Source organism: Agrilus planipennis, unplaced genomic scaffold (assembly GCF_000699045.2).
Source record: "Agrilus planipennis isolate EAB-ADULT unplaced genomic scaffold, Apla_2.0 scaffold13, whole genome shotgun sequence".
Classification (NCBI taxonomy): Eukaryota; Metazoa; Arthropoda; class Insecta; order Coleoptera; family Buprestidae; genus Agrilus; species Agrilus planipennis.
Genome location: NW_020439040.1, coordinates 2,469,068 through 2,490,308, shown reverse-complemented (window position 1 = coordinate 2,490,308; position 21,241 = coordinate 2,469,068). Strand labels below are relative to the sequence as shown.

Here is a 21,241-nt window from a genome sequence, read left to right as displayed (position 1 = left end):
CCGGTTTCGAATTTTTATAAAAAAATTTTTTGCTCGAATATTCTGTAATTCGAACAAAAAATTTTAACAGAAAATTTAGAGTGATTAAAAGCAGTTTTTGAATGAAATTATTTACTGAACACTAAATTTATGAACTGTAGATAAAGAAACCAGAAGACAAACTGATATAAAATAGGAATTAAATCATCCAATAGACAAAACACACCAAACCGCTTGCGACCGATATGATTCCAAGAACCAAACCGCTTGCAAACAGTGTTTTCATCAATCTGGTACATTTGGCTACATTTGTCATTTTCAAATTTTTTTTAAGTGTTATTCATACATTGAAAACCGATATTTTCTACTAAAAAACCGGTTTTCGAATTTCATAATTTTCTCCAAAAAACCGGTTTTTAAAAACCGACAAACCCTAGTTTGTAGTCTATGACGTTGCCTACCCCGCTTGCCCTTGACGTTTATTTCTAATACCGCAGGAACCGCATAGTTTGTGTCTTGCACATTCGGACCGAACTAACTTTCGTTAATAACCACACTCGGTTGTTACTTCAAAATATCACTTGTACCTAGGATGACTCTACTGCACTTGAATTAGCAGAAAGTTGATATTACACTTCACTTGTTATAAAGGACAAGGACAAAGGAACGGAAGGATATGACACAGGTGTAAGGGTTCATTTCTGCTGCTTCATTGCGTATTCTTAAATCAAATTGGTTCGCTTTTCGGGAATAGAAGTGCTAGACTTCGGAAAAGAGAATAATAATCTTGACAAATTTGCTGTAGAAATGTTCAATAATAGTTAGTAATCATTAAAGTTTGCTAATTTATATAATTTGAAAACTTGTGCGTTTCGTTTTAAAAGGATTTAATACCATTTTGTTCTCTTTGGGGATGTTGTACGTTACTTGTAGGTTTACAACCCGTGAAAGATAAATTACATGACAACAGATATATTAAAAGTTTCATTATTGCCGCTTAACGTGCAGTCGACGATGTCGCATAACTAATCGTTCTCGGAAAAGTTGATACTTTTTATGATAAAACTCACTCGACCAATCTCGAATGAATTACATTTCTTTCGTCCTAGCGCTTTTCCTAAATTCCTCCTCCGTCATTAACTTCGAACTTTGTCTTTTTCGTACAATTACGCCTGGAAAAGAACAACTTTGGATGGGAATAGCAATTGTACTATTTTGATAATGAGAGAGTTATCATTAATCGCTCAAACTTTTTCAACATTTCTTCATTTTTTTATTCTATCTACTAAAATTTTAATTGCTATAAAAGGTTGTAAAGATATCAACGGACTTTAAACGTCAGTCTACTACAGGTATATTTTTAAGGTTGCTATAGTACACATAAAGTGTAATAACCGAACAATAATAAGCAGTAGAGCGGCTAGAGATTGCCCGAGATAAAATTGTTCAGTCTCTCAGAGTCTCTAAAAGTGAGACTCGAATCTCCGTCTCTGATGGAGTCTCTATGGTGACGCTGAGAGAGACTGTCAAAAAAACTGTTTAGCGTCTCGACTCGACTCGAGTAGCTCATAGAGAGATCCTCATTTCGTATCCAGTCTTTGAACGAGAGACTCGAATCTCTCAATAAGTGGTGTCGAGATAGACATGGTTAAAATTTTCTAAGTTCAACATATTTTAGAGATCCCAGTCTTTCTACGAAAGACTCGAGTATCTCAGTTTTTCAGTTTTATTCATTCAGTCTCTCTGTGAGAGACTCGAATCTCGGAATTAACAATTTTATCGTTCGAGTCTCTCATACAGAGANATAGTAAGCGGTGTAGCGGTAAGAGGTTGCTTAGGTACTTAAAGATCAGAGTCGACTTTAGAACTACCTGTTTGGAATTATATATTTAAACAACCGTCTTTTCTTTCCTTAATTCTTGAGAATATTGAATTTTCTTTAAAGTCCGATGCTCACATTCTGCTTGTCTACATCTCTTTCTGTTACAGTTTAATTGATGTAAGATTATTCATTTTTCTTTATTAGTGTCCGTTGCAATTCCTATTTAACATCTCTTTTCTATATTTACGATATTCCCTACAACGTCTGTATTGTGAGTAAAAGTAGGTGTTCTGTCAGCAACCGCTCCAGTCTAGTTAGTATATTGAAAGAAGAAAGTAAATGTGACAGTTTTATTGTGGACTATGCCAATTTTGAACGTCCCAACTATAGAATTATTGATTCCTTTTTTTTTGCTTTCTTTTTCGAGTTATTCTGTAATAAAAATACTCTTTACCTACACATACTGTATTGTTATGACGCTTTCAATAACTTCGAACAAAGTAATTTATTTTAGAATACACGTATTTGAAGAGATATAAATGAAGTAGAGGGTTTCAATCGAATGAAAAATCAGTTTACATTTCAAGAACGTTATAAAGTTCACAAAAGAAAACAATTTTATGAAAAATGACTGTAAGGAGCGCAAACAAAAATGTCCCAGTGAAATGCACCGTGGAAAGAAAAATAACATTTCGTGTTTGCCGTTGCAAATACCGATTTTTAGAATATCCATTTGTAAAGGAGTGGTGTTCGTTTGCAATCACGTCAAGCTTCAATCCCTGCAGGTTTCAATCCTTGTGCAACACTAATAGATTCCATAGAAGCAGATCAAATTCCCCGTATAATAGAAATTGAAGCTGGATTTTCTATCTACGTTAACACAACACCGGAATAAAATTGGTTACCGAAGAGAGTAGTTTACGTACGTTCTGCTACCGACTTTGAATTTTTAATTGAAAACGCTACCGCCTCATCGCCGAATACTATTGCTTTTTTTAGCATAGAATGTACCTAGGTAATATAGAACGTAATTATGTACATAAATAAGTTCCTAACTAGTGAACGAACATATTACTGACGTGTTTGCATCAGTTTAGATAAGTATTAAATGTCTACCTTTGGGTATAATCCCGTAAAATGGTGTTTGTATTTGAACTATTCGTTCAAATAATTAAGACGACCTTAAAATATATGTTACTAGCTGATCCGGCCACGCGTTGTTATGGTTAACGTTTTTGTCATCAGAGATGGGGCACCACCATGCTTTTTTACATAGATGCCACTTGTAAAAAAACATGGCGACCTTCATGACTGATTTTCTACTACCGTTACCCCTTATTACAATGAAATTATTATTTACGAACGAAGACGAACACGTTACAGCTGGTATAAAAATTTACTGGTTTGGGATTTGAAGGGGAAGGACTTTGAACACAATTGATCAAAATTTTCGTACAGTTGATGTAAAGCAAAAAACAATACAGAAGAATTAAATTTAAAATTTATTATTATTTGTATTCAAGTTTGTAACAAATGAGTATATTACAAAGTTTTTAGTAAATAACATGTGACACTTGTGACACTTATAAATGAGGTAGGTAGGGCGGATAGTTTAAAATCTTCTAACAGTAATATTTATTATTTTGAATTATAAATACTTTTAATTTCAATTTAATTTACCACTAATCTTGAAAAAGTAAAACTCACTGTATTTCCTTTACTACTAAATAAATTTAACCTATACTTTAGCATCAGCAACATATGGTGGTTATGCTATTAAAATTGTAGGTTATATGAATGGTTGGAAGTTTGACATAGCGCCGTCTATTGAATATTGCGATCATAAATTGAGATGTAAGTTATCCTATCTTTCAAGTTGGATCAAACTGCACACGGTGTACAAATTTGATTAAAATCGGTGAAGTAGTTTAGGGGTCCATCGCGGACAAACAACGTGACACGTATTTTATATATATATTAAGATAAAGGGCGTAAATCTGTAAGTAATTTCATATATAGTAGGAGCCCTATTGAATTTGATTCTTTTTAACAATACAGTATCAAAACCTTACTCAGGATAGTAAATTAAAGAAAAACAATATAATTTATTTCGATAATAATTTATGTAAACTTTCGTCACCCTATGGTTGACCTTCAGGCAATCTCTTAAAATAATAACACAAAAACTTATAACAATTATTTAAAGAAAATTAACGACACAGTTGTTAGTTTTCGCATGTCGTACATTCCTTGCGATTTCAATAACTGTTTTTTGTAAATGTGTGATGCAAAATTTTATTTATTATTAGACTTATTTGACTTTTTTGGTAAATTTATTACAATCACCCGCAAAAAGGTAACGTGCCTTGATAATACCTCAATGGTAGCATGGAAATTGCCTTAATAAAATTACCATTATCCTGACGATGTTCATTTACTGACTAAAGTTTACGTAATTTACATTTTTTCTTTCTTTTATGTTTCGTACATTTACATAGTGTTGCCTGTCATGTACTTATTTCATTTATTTAGCATAAACAATATGTGTGATATTAAATTGTTTTTGTTTATCTTAGATGTTCTATAATCGTTAATGTTTACATTTTCCGTCGAGTTTTTATTACATTACACTATTTGAAGACACCTACGTTGCTAGTTCACATGTAGGACCCGGCTTTAGATAGTAAATCATTGTCATTTTTAAAATTTTTTTTTGCTCTCTCCGAAACTCGGCACTTATTCCTGTTACACCCTGTATATATATATATATATATCAACGCTTTGTTTCATAATTTACTGAAACAAAAAACGTTTCGTTTCCTACAATACAATATGACCAGAGTAAAACATTTTTGGGAATTTTGTTGATTATTTGTACTATCAGAACAAAGCCTTTTAAACGAAGACGTGCCCTGAACGTTAAGTAATTCTCATTGGCCAATAACCTTTAGGAACGTGCTCAAGAACTTCTATTTCGGTTAAAATCTCTGAATTTAACGTGGTCCGGACTATCATTTTTTCAAGACCTAAAACAAGATTTCTGCCAAGAGAACACATTAAAATCTTCTGAATTAAGTACTAAATACCCCTATATATCGTATATTGAGAATTTAGAGTAGCTGACAATGTTCGAAACCTTACGGCAATTAGTAATACTTGATTTATTTATTGATGTACATATTTATGAATGCTTATATTAGGTAAAATTTAAATTTAAAGAAGTTCGCTTATTATGTTGGTGTTGAAGTAGGTGATGTGGAACGTTAAGGCAGCTGAAATAAAATAGGGGAATATTACATAAAATAAGCAAAATTGAACCTTAATTCTTATTTTTATTTGCTTTCGTCGTAATTTTGTTACCAAATTGTGAGTCTTTCAGTGCTCTAAGCTCTAAGTATTAATAGTGTAGGGCTAACAATAGCTCAACCTACATTCTAATGCAAAGCCGAGAGATAGGGCGGAAGGTCCCTTTTACCCGCCTTTTAGGATTTATGGAAATAGGTATACGGTGGGGTTACAGTAGGAGCAAACAACATTAACGTATACCAAAGTTGTACGCGGTAGAAAAAGATTATTTAAAGTTATTTAGCGCTAGAAAGCGACTTGGTTACATATTATAATTTTTTTAAATCAAAATGTTACTAATGATCAACAATGAATTTGAAAGGTCTAACATACGACGTTACCTGACACAAAAGGTTACGGCTATATTCCTAGACTTTTAAAAATTTTTATTGTCAGGGTAGATAAAGATCCATAAGAGGTACATTTTAAAATTATTTTTATAATATAGGGTGTCCAAAAAAACAAAACGTATCGAAGATGTGTTTTTTAAATGAAACACCCTAGATATTTTTACAGTTTTGGATTATATGATCAAAAAAACAGAGAGTTTCATTCAGGTTTACAAGAGAGCACCGTGTACACTCTCGCAANCTAGCAAGGAGATCGGGCTGAAACTATAGCTACAAGCTATCCAAGGATGGTACTATAGAATGTCACCTCAAGGTAGGCCTAGTGGCGTCATCTCTTGGTTAGGCCGGAAACTTATCAATCCACCCTCGTATATTGAGAATTTAGAGTAGCTGACAATGTTCGAAACCTTACGGCAATTAGTAATACTTGATTTATTTATTGATGTACATATTTATGAATGCTTATATTAGGTAAAATTTAAATTTAAAGAAGTTCGCTTATTATGTTGGTGTTGAAGTAGGTGATGTGGAACGTTAAGGCAGCTGAAATAAAATAGGGGAATATTACATAAAATAAGCAAAATTGAACCTTAATTCTTATTTTTATTTGCTTTCGTCGTAATTTTGTTACCAAATTGTGAGTCTTTCAGTGCTCTAAGCTCTAAGTATTAATAGTGTAGGGCTAACAATAGCTCAACCTACATTCTAATGCAAAGCCGAGAGATAGGGCGGAAGGTCCCTTTTACCCGCCTTTTAGGATTTATGGAAATAGGTATACGGTGGGGTTACAGTAGGAGCAAACAACATTAACGTATACCAAAGTTGTACGCGGTAGAAAAAGATTATTTAAAGTTATTTAGCGCTAGAAAGCGACTTGGTTACATATTATAATTTTTTTAAATCAAAATGTTACTAATGATCAACAATGAATTTGAAAGGTCTAACATACGACGTTACCTGACACAAAAGGTTACGGCTATATTCCTAGACTTTTAAAAATTTTTATTGTCAGGGTAGATAAAGATCCATAAGAGGTACATTTTAAAATTATTTTTATAATATAGGGTGTCCAAAAAAACAAAACGTATCGAAGATGTGTTTTTTAAATGAAACACCCTAGATATTTTTACAGTTTTGGATTATATGATCAAAAAAACAGAGAGTTTCATTCAGGTTTACAAGAGAGCACCGTGTACACTCTCGCAAAAATATAAGTGAACAATTTAGATGTACCAACTTTGTACTAGTGACCTAAATAAGAATTTATGGATACTATGTAACAGTATGGAAATACCTACAATCTACATTTAAAAAGATCGAATTGATATAAATATTTCTATATAATTTGTTTACCGTGGTAGTTCGTATGACTTTACATATAAGCATTTTCCTTTCACATTCGACCTTCGCCCCATTTCCAAAATGAACCTTTATTATTGGGGGATGGCCTTCACCATTTGCTGTTTCAACCAATGCCCTTTCACGATTAAATACAAAGCGCCTGCTTGTTGTTATCAATCAAAAGTCATTATTTAATCCTCGCAAAGTTTAAATTCCAATTTTTCTAATTAATGGACACCTACAATTATTCAAAGCAATCTGTTATTCAGACAGGATATAAAACGTGACCATTATTAGAGTTTCGATGAATTACTGACCGAGAACTTGAAGTACCTTAAACAACACAGTGTTTGTTTGTAGGTTAATTAAATATTATTTAGTTTCGTTAGGTTTTTTTAAAAATAACTGAATAGGTGAAAATAATTATTGCAGATTGCTAATGAAAAGGACGTATACAAATAAACAGATTTTATGGCAAAAAAATCCTTTAACAAGTCTCGGTTAAAATAGTGTAAAAAGAACTGAGGAGTTGGACGTGTTTCACAATAAGAATACACATTTCTATCACCATATAAATTAGAAAATACTACAAATGGCGCGGTTAACGCCATCTGTAGTACGATGCTACATTTTAGGATTACGTATGCTCCATTTAAATATATGGATATTTACTTGCTGAAACGAATCCCGGCGTAGCTAACCTCAACGTGATAGGCACGTTACCATAATCGTTTTGGATTGAAATCGCGATACTCGTCTGGCAGTTTCGACATAATACAGACCACTTCGAATTATTTTATACCATATAAATTATTCAGTTAAAAGAAAAAGTTAGAAGCGTTCCAAATGTGGTGTTACAGGCGAATGATGAGGATACCGTGGATAGAGAAGGTAAGAAATAAAGAGTTATTAGAAAGAGTAAGAGAACAGAGGACTCTATGGAAGTCAATAGGAAATAGGCGAGATAGGTTAGTATAGAGCCGGGCAAACTAGGCCCTTTTGACTCCCGAGTGCTCCTCAAGGTTAGCTAAGTAGCTCCTCATTGATTCTGCGAGTGCGAGTGAGATGATTCTTTCCTTTTCTTATCCCTTCCATTTCGTAGGTGAGTCCCCTCTTCCATAGCCAAACCCAATAGTATTGCGAACGTAGTAACGAAAATTTTCGTAGGTATTATTTAAGTTGCGAAAGTGGCTTCGCTAGTCTACGGGATGAAGCGGCTTGATGTGGGAGTGGATGGGAGAAGAAAAAGATAAAACAAAATTATTCATTACTGCTTACTCTCTCGTACTCATTGAAAGGTATGAAGTGACTCAAACTAACCTCATCTAGCGGCTCCTACGAAGTTAAAGTTTGCCCGGCTCTGGGCTAGTAGGACACCTTCTCAGGCATGAAGGTCTAGTCAGAGACATAATAGAGGCAGAAAAAGGAGTTAGGAGGTGTAGATTAGATTAGATTACTGTTCGCAAATAGTTAAGGATATGGGTTGTTCTAATTTTAGGGAAATGCGAAGATTAGCTCAGGATAGGAAAGAGTGGAGGTGTCCAACCAGTCTTAGGACTGACAATCTTATGATGATGATGATAATCAATTTTGCACACTTTCAACATGTCCAGCAGATACATTACGTAAGTATCGTATGCTAAATGAGAATTGAGAAATGCATCTTATGGTAGTGAAGGTACATTGGCTGTGTTGATTTAAACGGCAGAAATATTTTACGATTGAAATTGAAGTAGAGCATGTTTCAGTTTGCGTCGTTTTCGCAATTACACTGACTCGAATCTCAAAATGGCCGTTATTATTCCGGGCACCTTAATTGTGTTTGTATGTATTAAACTATGTAAATGATTTAGTTGATTGCTGCTCATTCTTTAAAAAATAATTTTAAGGAAGGAACTTCAGAAAACTCCTTTGTATTAAGAGTTGAAAGGTCTGTATTAAAAAGAACCGAACAAAAGGAGCGAAAGTCAGTGCCAGCGTTCGTTATTATATATCTTCTTAAGCCATCGTTAGAAAGCTTTCATTAAAATAAACGATCTGGTGTTAAGGCGAACAATGAGAGCAGCATATAACCGCCTCCTTTGTAGTCCTCTTAAGGTCTCTCGTTCGTTTCAGGAAAGCGTTGTTCATTAAATTGTACAGGCAATTATCATCCCTCGTTACACTTTTATAAAATTATTTGACAATTTTTAGTATATACAAGAAATTATATCTCCGACGCTACGTCTCTTTCTACGATAATAATAATTTAATAGACCATTTAATAATCAAATTTAAACGGCAGTATATCTTAATTGTTTACTTTAACACAAAACTTAGACCTGTTGTATCTCAAAAAGAGCCATCCGATTTTTCTTCTCATTATCTTTACTACCGTGTTTTCCCGAAATTAATTTGCCTAGGATTTATTTTCTAGGTAGGTTAAGCGGGAAGAATAAAAAGTAAAATATGCCTCCGTGTACAATAAACTACAAAAATAAAAATGTAACTAGAAATGGGGTGGTTTGGATTCAATACCCGGCGGATCCAACACTTTTTTCAGGATCCGGTAGGATACCAGATAATGGTGGCAAGTACCCGGCAGTGTCGGCTCATTGTCATAATCATAAGGTCGTCAGTCCTAAGACAAGTTGGACACGGACCTCCACTTTTTCGTATCCTTAGCTAATTTTCGCATTTCCTTAAAACTAGAACATCCCACATCCTTAACTATTTTTGAACAATAATCCAATTTAGGTCTACCTCTACTCCTCCTAACTCCTGTTTCTGCCTCTAATATGTCTCTGACTAGACCTTCATGCCTGAGAAGGTGTTGTACCAACCTATCTCGCCTGTTTCTTATTGACTTCCATAGTGTCCTCTGTTCTCCTATTCTTTCTAATACCTCTTCATTTCTAACCTTCTCTATCCACGGTATCCTCATCATTCGGGTCATTGTATCAGATAAAAAATGAAAAAACAAACAACATTAATAACAATTGAATGTAGGCTTTCAGAGTCTGCGTCTAATTGATCAGTATTGTATTCCAGGCTGAAGGACCGAGGTAGTCTGTTTGAATTATCTTCTAGGATAATTAATAATAATTTAATAAGTATAACAAAAAACCTACCTCATAAAAATTGGCGTTAAGATTGTACTAGAATAGGCCGTTTTTCCTAATTTACATTATTTATTGATTACTACGCGCAATTATTCGCTATTTCGATATAGTTCCTGAGTTTAATATTTCTTATTAACGAAAATACATTAGTATGGCGGAACTGCTTCAATTTCTGTCGCTTATTGGTAAATTATGTCTCGCTTAACAACTTATTAGTAAGATTTTATCACCATGAACACTTAGTGTTTTTAATCATTATAGGCTCGTTTCAACGATTTAAACTTAATCTAAGAATTAAAATTCACTGGTGGATTGTTTAAACGACTTGATTGAACGGGATTTAATGATTGATTTAGGAAGTTGCTGAGAGTGACAATGATATTTAATATAAAGCCCGCCAGAATAAAGATTTGAACCATTAATTGTAGTGGTTTTGCCGGGTACTTGGTTATCATTAAATGTAACTTCACGTTCTTATTTAAATGACGCGATTAATAATAGAGCCCCATCAAAACCTAGTAATATTTGTATTTTAACAAATAAATACTTTATTTCTGTGATTTCAACATTCTTAGAAAATAAAAGGAAGGAATGAATACCATAAATTTAACAACGCTAATGNATATATATATCATTATTAAAATCGTGATAGGACTTATTTTCCGGACAGAGGTGGTAGTTTCGGGGAAGCACATATTCCAAAATGTAACTATATATTAAACACTCGATATACCTACTTAAGAAAATCCCTACATGTTTTCCCAATATTATGAAAATCTTTGATATCACAAATCCTGTATGCTTTTAGGCATTTTAGGCGGTCAAAAAATATTTCGACACAATTATCTAAAATAATTTCCGGGTTTGATTAACAGATATTATTAAATTTATTTCTGTTGCACTAACAAAGATAAAGTAATATCGAACATCATCATCGTCGGATAAACGGTCCAAACAATACTTGTGCATCCAATTTCACTCCTTACTGTCCTGACCAACGTTCGCAGTTCTCTAAAGCTAGAAAATCCCACATCGCTAACATTTACGAATAGCAATCTAGTCCATATCTACGTCTGTCCCTGTTTATTATGTCTCTATTCTAATTAACCGTTCATAGTTGCTTACCGTCCTATCTCTCCTTTTTGTTATTAACTTCCATAGTGTCCTCTGTTCTCCTTTTATTTCTGATACCTCCTCATTTCTAACTTCATCCGTAGAGCATGTAGCTTTTAATAATCTTTTTCCAATTTCTAAATTAACCGATCACGAACACATCAGGGGTCATTTGTTTTTGTTAGAAACGGTTTGACCTTGCGCTATCGTTTATTTTATCCCTCCGCCACTTTTTTTTATCTTGATGAGGATATTTAGAAGCGACTTCATATCGAAAATCAGCGGCTCCTTCTAGTTCTCCGTCTTCAATTTTTATTTGTTTTATTTTTATTTCGCTTCAATGAAAAATATTTGTCAAAGCCGACTTCCATATAACGAGTTTTCTCCTCGTGTTGTTAGGCTGAAGTATTTTAATAAGGAATTATTCTATACTCTGACGTCTAATTAGTAAAGTTCATTAAAAGTTTAATTTTCCTACCTGTCATACTTCAAATCAGTATTTACCGTTTGTCAAGCACAACAAGAACAAAGTATCGTATGCTTAAGGGCTTTATCAATTGAATAAATGGATTTTCTTTGATATACACCCTGCTTTTGTTTTCGATATTATTACCCCAATCTTTATTAAATTTAAATACTTATCGCACGCTTTTTCTTGAAAACACTCAATGAAGTAATGATATTACCATGAACAATGTGAAAAACAATGTTAATTTTATCGAAAGTGTTTCCAACAGATAGCTTTTTGCAATCAAAAACAGAACGAGATTCTGGAAACTGCTTTGTCATTTTTCTACCTTTGTTTCAAAATATATATAGGTAGCTTGTTAGAAATAATTCGATTTCTTTTATTATTTGTTAAAGAAGTTTTTTTCATATTATTAGGGTTCCTAAATTCATTTTTTGCATTATAATTTTTCCTTATCCGTTATATTACTCCAAACACTTCTCAAATTCTGGAATGATGATGAGCAACATTTTAGATATTTGTTTTACTTCATCTGAAATGTGATAATGTAAGACTTGTATGAGATATTACCACGATGAGTATAAATGTAACCAATTTCAAAAATATAAAAATCAGCGTCATTACTGACAAACAATTCAAATAAGTTTTTAAAACAACATCAAACATGCGTTTAAAAATGATATATAGTTATAGAAATGTATGTAGGCTAAAATCAATAAAACGGCACATGTAATCTCAAGTTGAAAGATCATAAGTCGGCCTTTACGAGAAGGTTCCGGAAGATCTCTTCCACAGAAACTCTAGAACATTTTCTAACTTTGAGTGGCCAGAAGACCGTTAATTACGTTTAAGAAAATCAATAACGTCGACTATGTCTGTTTGTTACCGGAAATGTATAAAATCCGTCATTGTATACAATTCCTAGGAAATGTATATAATTCCCAAAATCGCCCGGAAAGGTGTAAAATAAATTACATTAGACACATTTCCTAGGAAATCTGTACATTTCCTAAATAGCAATTGGAAATGTATTACAGGTACCTACTAATACTAAATAGGTAATACTAATACGACACGCTGTTTGGATATGTACCTATATCCATTGGTGACGTCACTATTTGGTTAGGGAAATTTACGACAGACTGGAGTTGCTTTAATGTCCCTGTCTGCCGGAAGTGGGTTAATATGTTAGATGTTAGAATAATGTGACGAGGTTCTCTTTGTTTTAGGAAACACAATAACCTTGAATTTTTAGTATGTTGTAGAGATGATAATGCTGATCATTTTCATATATATCTATATTGGACGTGGTGATGGTAATAAAACATACTTTTTCAATATATAAGCCCGCTTCCGGCGGGTAGGAGTATTAAAGAAACTCCAGTCTGTCATAAATCTACCTGATAGTCATACAATAACGTCACTAATGCATATACATCTCCAAACCTAACCTAACCAAAAAATATGATCACCATTAGGCGATTGTACTAGAACCACGTAAACACACATAACTCTGATTCTCAGGTTACTAACGTGTTTTATTTATTTTATTCACAGAAAGCATTAGTTTTATACATTTCCTAGTACAATATCGGAATTTCATACAATTATTACGAAATATATACATTTCCTAGGATATGTGTGTATCTAAAAATCATTGAAACGATATTTTATAGATTTCCTAAATAGCCTCGAAATTGTATACAATTCCTAGATTTCACACATTTCTGGTGACATATACACTTACATAGAGATATTCTAAATATTACAAGTAATTACAAAAGTCAAACAAATTCAATTTAATGCTTTTCAGAGTGTTACGCTTTGTTCAGAAAATTTTAAGAGATCGATCAGTTTAAGACAGTTTTTAGGGAAGCAGAATATATTTTCAGATAGATCTGGCTGAAAGAGCATATTCAATATACCGTTACTGAATAAGGCATATTTCTTCAGTTTTATGATTCCAATAATCATCTGCCAGTAAAAAAGCAACATCATTCAACTGGATCGAGTAGCCGGTTAATGTTTTGACCATTTTATATGGACTTCAATTGTGTTAGATTGTTAGCGTTAGCATGTATAGTGTAAAGGTATTTCGCGTCGTTGAGTAAGTAATATAGGAATTTTGTCACCGTATGCTTCTAGATTCGGTTATAAAATGAAATTTCGAGGCGTTAAGCGTGCCTGGCAAAGTACTTTCGTAATGTGGAGTCGACGCAGCGACAAAGAGTCCTTCGCGAACGCTAAAGTACTTTTGAACGGAGCATTTCAAGTGGAAGATGATGGAAATCCGCAGCTTTTTATTACTCGAAACTGAAGGAGTTGATAAAATCCGTACCTTTTGTCAATTAATTGGGAGAAGTTTTAAGTGCTCGGCGAGGATCAATTAGAGAGCAATTTCAGAGTATTTCCTGCCGCTAAAAACGTGCCATAACCTGATTATACAAACCTCAATTTCGAATTTCGCATTCCATTTCGTGTGTGTGGAGAATTATTGCCGTAAATTCGTAAATGAGATTTTCATAACCCCGAATTGACGCCGCGTCGCCATTTCCATTACGCTACTGACAGTGGTGTTGAAAATACGCCATTTTCCGCATTAATTAAATACAAAAGATGCTTGTACCTGACATTTTGTATTATTTTTAATTAATGAAATTCTTCTTTCACTGATTCACTTCATAAAGGCAGCAAATTAAATGGTCAGAATTTAAATCCATTTTCGGTTAATACATAAACTGACTTTCGGTAAATTGAAGTAAAAAGATTAGTATGCTTATATTTGCAGATGATATAGCAGTATTAGCATCTAGTAAGGAGGGGATAGAGATAGCTTTAAATAAAATGGAAGTGGTATTGACAAAACAGTACTGTATGAAATAAATAATAGTAAAACAAAAATACTGGTATGCAAGGGAAGAAAAAGTAGAGAAAGTGCGAATATAATGATAGGAAACGAAAGATTGGAAGAAGTGACTGATTTTAGGTATCTAGGAATTCAGATAACGGTCGTTTGGTTTAGGGGCGAAGTTGGATAGTGTCGAGATAGTTGGGTTTGGGTGGCCAGACACTGAGGCCCTAAGATTTGCTGCGAATTTGGTTGCAGCCTCGGGGGGAGAAGATAGACCAGTTTCTTCCAGAATTTGTGAATTTCTGATGAACCATGGGTAGTCGAGTGCGGATCGAAGAATCCGCATGTAGGTGCCTTGTAGAATTTGAAGACGTCGGGGAAGGGTGGAGCCCCAGATAGGGATGGCGTAGGAACAAATGCTCCTAATAATTGCGTTAAACGCACGGATTTTGGTCTGTTGGGAGATGTTCTTATTACGGAAGAAAGGTTTAAGTGCGACGAATGCACCCAGAGCCTTGTTACGGGTCGCCGTAATGTGGTGCCGCCAGGTTAGGCGTCTATCGAAGACGACGCCTAGGTACGTGACAGAGGTGCTCCATTTGATGGGGCGGTTGTTGACGATGATGGAGGGAGGTTTTCGGAACCTACGAGAAAAGAAGATTGCTTCCGATTTGGTCTCATTAATGGAGAGTCTCCATTTACGATACCAGTTTAGGAGCTGGGGCATCAGATAAGTCAGGACGGAAGAAGTAGGGATATAAAGTAGAGAATAATACAGAGTAGAATCAACTTCAAAAAAAAAAGAAGTCAATTCTATCCTCGCGAAATATTAATTTAGAAATTTGAAAAAGATTGTTAAAGGTGTATGTTTGGAGTATAACGCTGTACGGTTGCGAAACATGGACGGTGGGGCGCTACGGAAAAGAAAAGATTAGATGCGTTCGAAATGTGGTGTTAAAGGCGAATGATGAGGATCCGCGGATAAAGAAGGTTAGAAATGATGAGGTATTAGAAGGAATAGGAGAATAGACTACTCTACGGAAGTAAAAACTAAATAGGCGAGGCAGGTTGGTAGGACACCTTCTCAGGCATGAAGGGTTAGTCAGAGACATATGAGAGGCAGAAACAGGAGCTAAGAGGAGTAGAAGTAGACCTAGGTTAGATTACTGTTCGCACATAGTTAAGGATGTGGGATGTTCTAGTTTTAGGGAAATGCAAAGATTAGCTTGGGATAGGAAAGAGTGGAGGTGCGTGTCCAAGCAGTCTTAAGACTGACGACCTTATGATCATGAAATTGGTGTTTCAAATTTGCGTAGCGAAATCGAGCACTTTCTGAGTTTTATTCAGAAAAAGACATTTAACATTTTTTGACGCATTAGTAAAATAATTGATGCTTGTGGTTGGATTTCGATCTTCTTATTTAAATATTTAGTGTTTTTTGTTTGTACACGAAACACAGTTATCATGTGCTTGTATAAAATCCCTTTGTGTCGCATATTATGAGTGTTTCCGCCCCTGCATATAATACACAGCAGAACCATGACTTCGCTTGAATTAGGGGTTTGAGGTTCGAAAATATCCAATCATGTAAACACCTACGTCGGTCGAACGTCGAAGAGAAGTTGCTATTGTGACAAATATGTATGGGTAATATTATTTTAAGATTGCGTGTGCGTTATCATCTAATCTTTGAGTAAGAGAAAATAAAGTCTTCTTCAAAATGTAAGGTTTTATTGCTTTAAATATATATTTCTTTTCGTATTTTTAACGTATGCTAACAATTTTTGATTGACTATGAACTTTTCGTGGCTAGGTTTTACAATCTAAGTGTAAATTTAAATAAATAAATAATTCATTGTTTGTTGAATTTATGGTCAGTGTATTTATCTCTTCTCGCCGCTCCACATTCATCACCGAATAACCTTTCTCAAAACAGTAAATATATATTGCTTTTTTTAGCAATAATTTTCTTTGAAGATTTTTTGTTGTAATTAGTTGAGTTTTTTAATTTTTATAAGGATTCTTGACTTTTAAATTGACCTTTGAAATTACTGTTTCAAAATTATTAAATTCAATTTCATTTTTTAAAGATGTGTTAGGAACTATTGAAAGCCAGTCATCTTGAGTAAAATAATTTATACTCTTATCAATAATAAGTAAAAAAGTATTGATAATTGTATTTATCATTTGCCTTTTCAATGCTCTGTAGTATTATTCATTACTCATAACCCAAAAATTTATCAGTTTGTTGTTTGTTAAACTGGATTAACTGTGATAGACGATGTTTATGTTTACATCCAACTTAGAGTAGTTTTTTGTTATTTTAAAGTTGTAAGCAAAGTCATTAGAAGTAAGTCAATGTATTTGTATCATAGATCAGTTCAAAATGGGATCAATGCGTGAATTTCTAGACGAACATTTTCCTATACGCTGGATTAGACGTAGTCCCGATCTAAATCAATTTAGTTTTAACCGTAAAAAATTATTTTTTTCATTCTAATTGTTGTCACAATGCGCGTTTAAAGATTATTATGTGTAGTACCGTAGTAATAAGCTGTTGACATTTACTTTATTAGTCGTTCCACAACCGTCACTGTTTACATTTTCCATCGATGCAGCTGCTTACTTGTTATCACAATTTCTCTATACTTTACCAATTCACGCCCAGGACCGGCTTTGGATTACAACTTCTTTTCTACCAACCAACTAATTTCCTATTGCATCTAGTTATAACCCTCCAAAGTTTGCTACTTATTTCAGAAATACCCTGTATAAACTGCTCTCGAAAATTTAAGTTACACCGTTTTCATTGCAGCAAAGGAAAGTAAACGCAAGCCATGACTAACTTGATATGCTTACGTTTTACTTTACTTTTCTGCTGTAATATAAGACAGTATGAAAGAGAATACGTGCCATATGTCGATGAATAATTGATCCACACGCAATTTTATAGAAATGCGATAATATATGTTTCGGTTTCCGGCACATCATCATTCATATCAATGTTTTCTGAGAATGAATAAACGTCCTCGCGCGAAAACCAGCAATCTGTAAACGTCAATACGCATCACAATGGCAACTTGATGAACATGGTGCTCAATACTGCACCGATTTCATTGCTACTAGCTCTAGTTTGTTCGGTTGCGGCACGGCATGCACTTTCCCAAATGAGTTGCGTTAATGGAACGTGCAATTTTCCATAGTTCCATAAATCTTCAATAGACAAACGTCCGTTTGTACGTACATATGGGAATGTACGAGTATGTGTGTGCGTTTGCAGTGAATATCAATTTTATCTTCGCATTTCAATTCCGAATTGAACTTCACTCTGGTGCTTTTACATATTCAAGAAAATTAGAAAAACAGAAAAAAAATCGTCGTAAAACTGACACTTCCAGATTAACTATTGCTAGCATTGCTGCACCTTTTAACTTGATTATTGCTATCATAACGTAGAATAACACTAACCAATATCATCATAACAAGGTCGTCAGTCCTAAGACTGGTTGGACACTCACCTTCACTCTTTCCTATCCTGAACTAATCTTCACATTTCCCTAATCTAGACCTATCTCTACACTTCTTAACTCACGTTTCTGCCCAGACCTTCATGCCTAAGAAGGTGTCCTACTAACCTATCTCGCCTATTTACTACTCCTAAATACCTAAAATCGTCCACTTCTTCTAATTTTTCGTTTCCTATCTTTATATTCGCTCTTTCCCTACTTTTTCTTCCCTTGCATACCAGTATTTTAGTTTTACTTTTATTTATTTTCATACAGTACTGATCTGTCAGTACCGCTTCCATTTTATTTAAAGCTATCTCTAGGTCCTCCTTGCTAGATGCTAATACTGCTNAAGTGGCTGTAGTGCATTTTCTTTTTCACCAAACAAGTCGACGAACTATTGAAGTAACGAAACTATTTCCAATAAAGGAAGCATCGTAAAAATAATTTCCTGGTAATACTTTTCAATGTTCAGCTTGCTGTAAAAACAAAACCTCGCAAGTTAGCGATAAACATTCTTCGAACTTCTACAGTTTTGTGTTAATTTACTCGATCTTCTTTATTTGGGTCACTTGCGGAGTTACGGCTTCCTTAGTTATGACAAACAATTCTCGAAGTTGATTCATATAGTCGCAATATTTCAAGGAAATATTTATTTTTCTCTCATACTTCAATAAAATTCCAAAATACTTTTAGAAGTTTTTACGACATTAAACTGGTATTATCAAATGCCCGACGAGAATCAATTTCAACAGAAAATTACCAAACAGAATATTTCTTATTATTCTTTTTGTATTTAATCCAAATACAAGTATGAAGTCCTTAATATCACAATAAGAAATGCTATTTTCAATCTATGCTAATTTATCTTTCGTTCCATAGACCAGTTTAATTTCAATTTTTAAATTAAAACAAAAATTTATAAATATTTTTGATGACTACAAAAGGTCCAGTACTGTACACGTACAACATTATCATTAATGTTAGGATTTTTATGCAGAAGAAATGCTTTAAATATGCGCATAAATATGTCACCTTTTTCCTAAAAATATATACTTCGTTTTTATAATTTATGTACTTTATTTTTGATGAATTTTGCTTACAGGATAACAACAAAAATTAATACAAATAAAATGTTACAGTAATACTAAACGGTTCTTTCTTCGAATAACGGCTACAACATTAATTTCTCTCAATATACGTCAAAAAAATAACATACCTAAACCTTCAAATTTATTAACCAAGACAGTTGCCTCAAAGTACAACGGCTTCTCTGTATTCTTTTTACATGCTTCATCAGCAACCTTATTACATATTATACAAAAAAGTTGTGAAGACGACATGTCTTATTCGAACGTCTATTACTTTTTGAATTTCCATGTCATTAACTTGTCTTTCATTTTGACAAGCAATATTACGAAGAAGTTCATAGATGTTCCCCATATAAAACTGCATCGTTGACGACAGTTACTTTAACAACTCAATTTTATGTGCATCTGCAAATTGATCGTAGCAGCATTTGCCCGCGAATTTTTAGAACATTTCAGCCCCGAGAAATCGTTTCTGTTCGTAATTGCGAAACTTCTTGTATTACTCCCCTCGACGTGGCGAGCATTAGAAGTTACGTAAACAAAAACTTGCTAATGCTACTGACCCAAATCGGGATTGCCGTCAAGCGATTAACAAAACCGAGAACGTAACACAACATAAACTGAGATCTAAAAGTATAAAAAAAAATGGTAAAAAAATTAGTCATGGATTTTCCGGAAAAACTGTCAAATTCTCAATTTTTATATTTTTAAATAGGCATTTTTCAGCGCGTGGATACGAGATTTGTTCAAAAAGCACCGCGAATTTTGAATTTTTGCGAGCTACGTATATTCGATTTTCGTGCTTCGAGGATTGGAAAAAACGTTTGGCACAAGCGTTAGAATATCTGGTGGGACTACTTTGAAAGGGACAACATAGATATTCATCACTACGTAGTATAAAACAGTCTTTTCCCGCTGTCTGTCCCTATGTATGCCTAGATCTTTAAACCTACGCAACATATTTTGATGCGGTTTTTTTTAATAGGTAGAGTAATTCAAGAGGAAGGTTTATATGTGTAATACATGCATAATATAATAGAGAAACACGGATAATTTAAGAATTTTAGAGGTTTCTAATGTGATGTAGTAAATAAACACATTTTTTGCGCTTACATTGCAAACGCTGGCTGAACCCTACGAGACAGATCAAAATAATGTACTACAATATTGTACATCTTAAAAGGGTCTACAAAAAGTGGGTGTAGCATTGTACCCCATTCAAGCTGTAAAAGCTTTTGGCGAGTGACCAAACTTGTGTGAGGTCTCGCGTTGTCTTGGTGAAACACTACACCTTTCCATTGGTGCCGTATGTACGTGGTATAAACTTTATATCACTATTTTAGTTGATCGTAAGGAAAAAGAACTTGCATCGGCCGGGAATCGAACCCGGGCCGCCCGCGTGGCAGGCGAGCATTCTACCACTGAACCACCGATGCTTACAAGAAACGTTGCTAGTCAATACAGTACTGTACAAATTTCATTTCTATTTTATTAATGTTACACAAAATATTCGTGTATTTTTAATTATGTAAACAACACCATAATTAATTTTTTCTGTTTTTAATTTTTCGCAACATATATGTATACACACGTCATATTCACTTAATACCACTCACGACCATTTATACACGATAATCACGATATGTCCATTTGAGTAAAAATTTCACAAAAGTACATGCGTGAACCGTGTGGCCAATCGTCTCGCACTCTTTTTTAATAAACGTAGAATGCCGAGACCTTTAACTTATCACAGGATCGTAGCGAGAATAGGTTTTTATCCTTTTTTTACAATTTAAATACAGTTTGTAATATAAAATATAGGCAACTCTAATAATTGTAACAACAAAGAAACACAAAACACTTTTTCTCACGAAAACAACTCTTTTACGCGAAACAACGGTACTGCACTCGAACAATACATTTTTATTTGGTTAATTATTTTAAAAATTATCGTTTAAATGCCAAAAGTAAGCTGGTAATGAAGATACACAAACGTTATTAGCAGTTATTAAAAAAAATATTTCAAATTCTGGTGAAAGCGCTGGGACAAATTAAAACAAAGGCTATAATCGAGCTATAATTCAGGTGTCGTTAAAATAGATTAATTTATTAATCTTTTAATTATATTTTTCCTGTAAATGCAGTTAAGGTTACTAATCTATATTCTTTTTGTTACTATTAAACTACAAAGATCAAAGAACGTTAGAAAACACTTTTTCTAACGAAATTAACTCTTTTACGTGATGCCCAATACCATCTTCGAACAAACCACA

The 21,241-nt window shown here is 33.8% G+C and overlaps 1 protein-coding gene and 1 non-coding gene across 6 annotated transcripts in view; one reads left to right on the top strand and one right to left on the bottom strand.

Moving 5' to 3' along the window:
* Window positions 1-21,241, top strand: part of LOC108744261 (neural-cadherin) — a 261,954-nt gene that overhangs the window by 120,385 nt on the left and 120,328 nt on the right. The gene's annotated exons all lie outside the window — the stretch shown is intronic.
* On the bottom strand, window positions 20,334-20,404 carry Trnag-gcc. The gene has a single exon. It is a non-coding gene; the product is annotated as a tRNA-Gly (tRNA).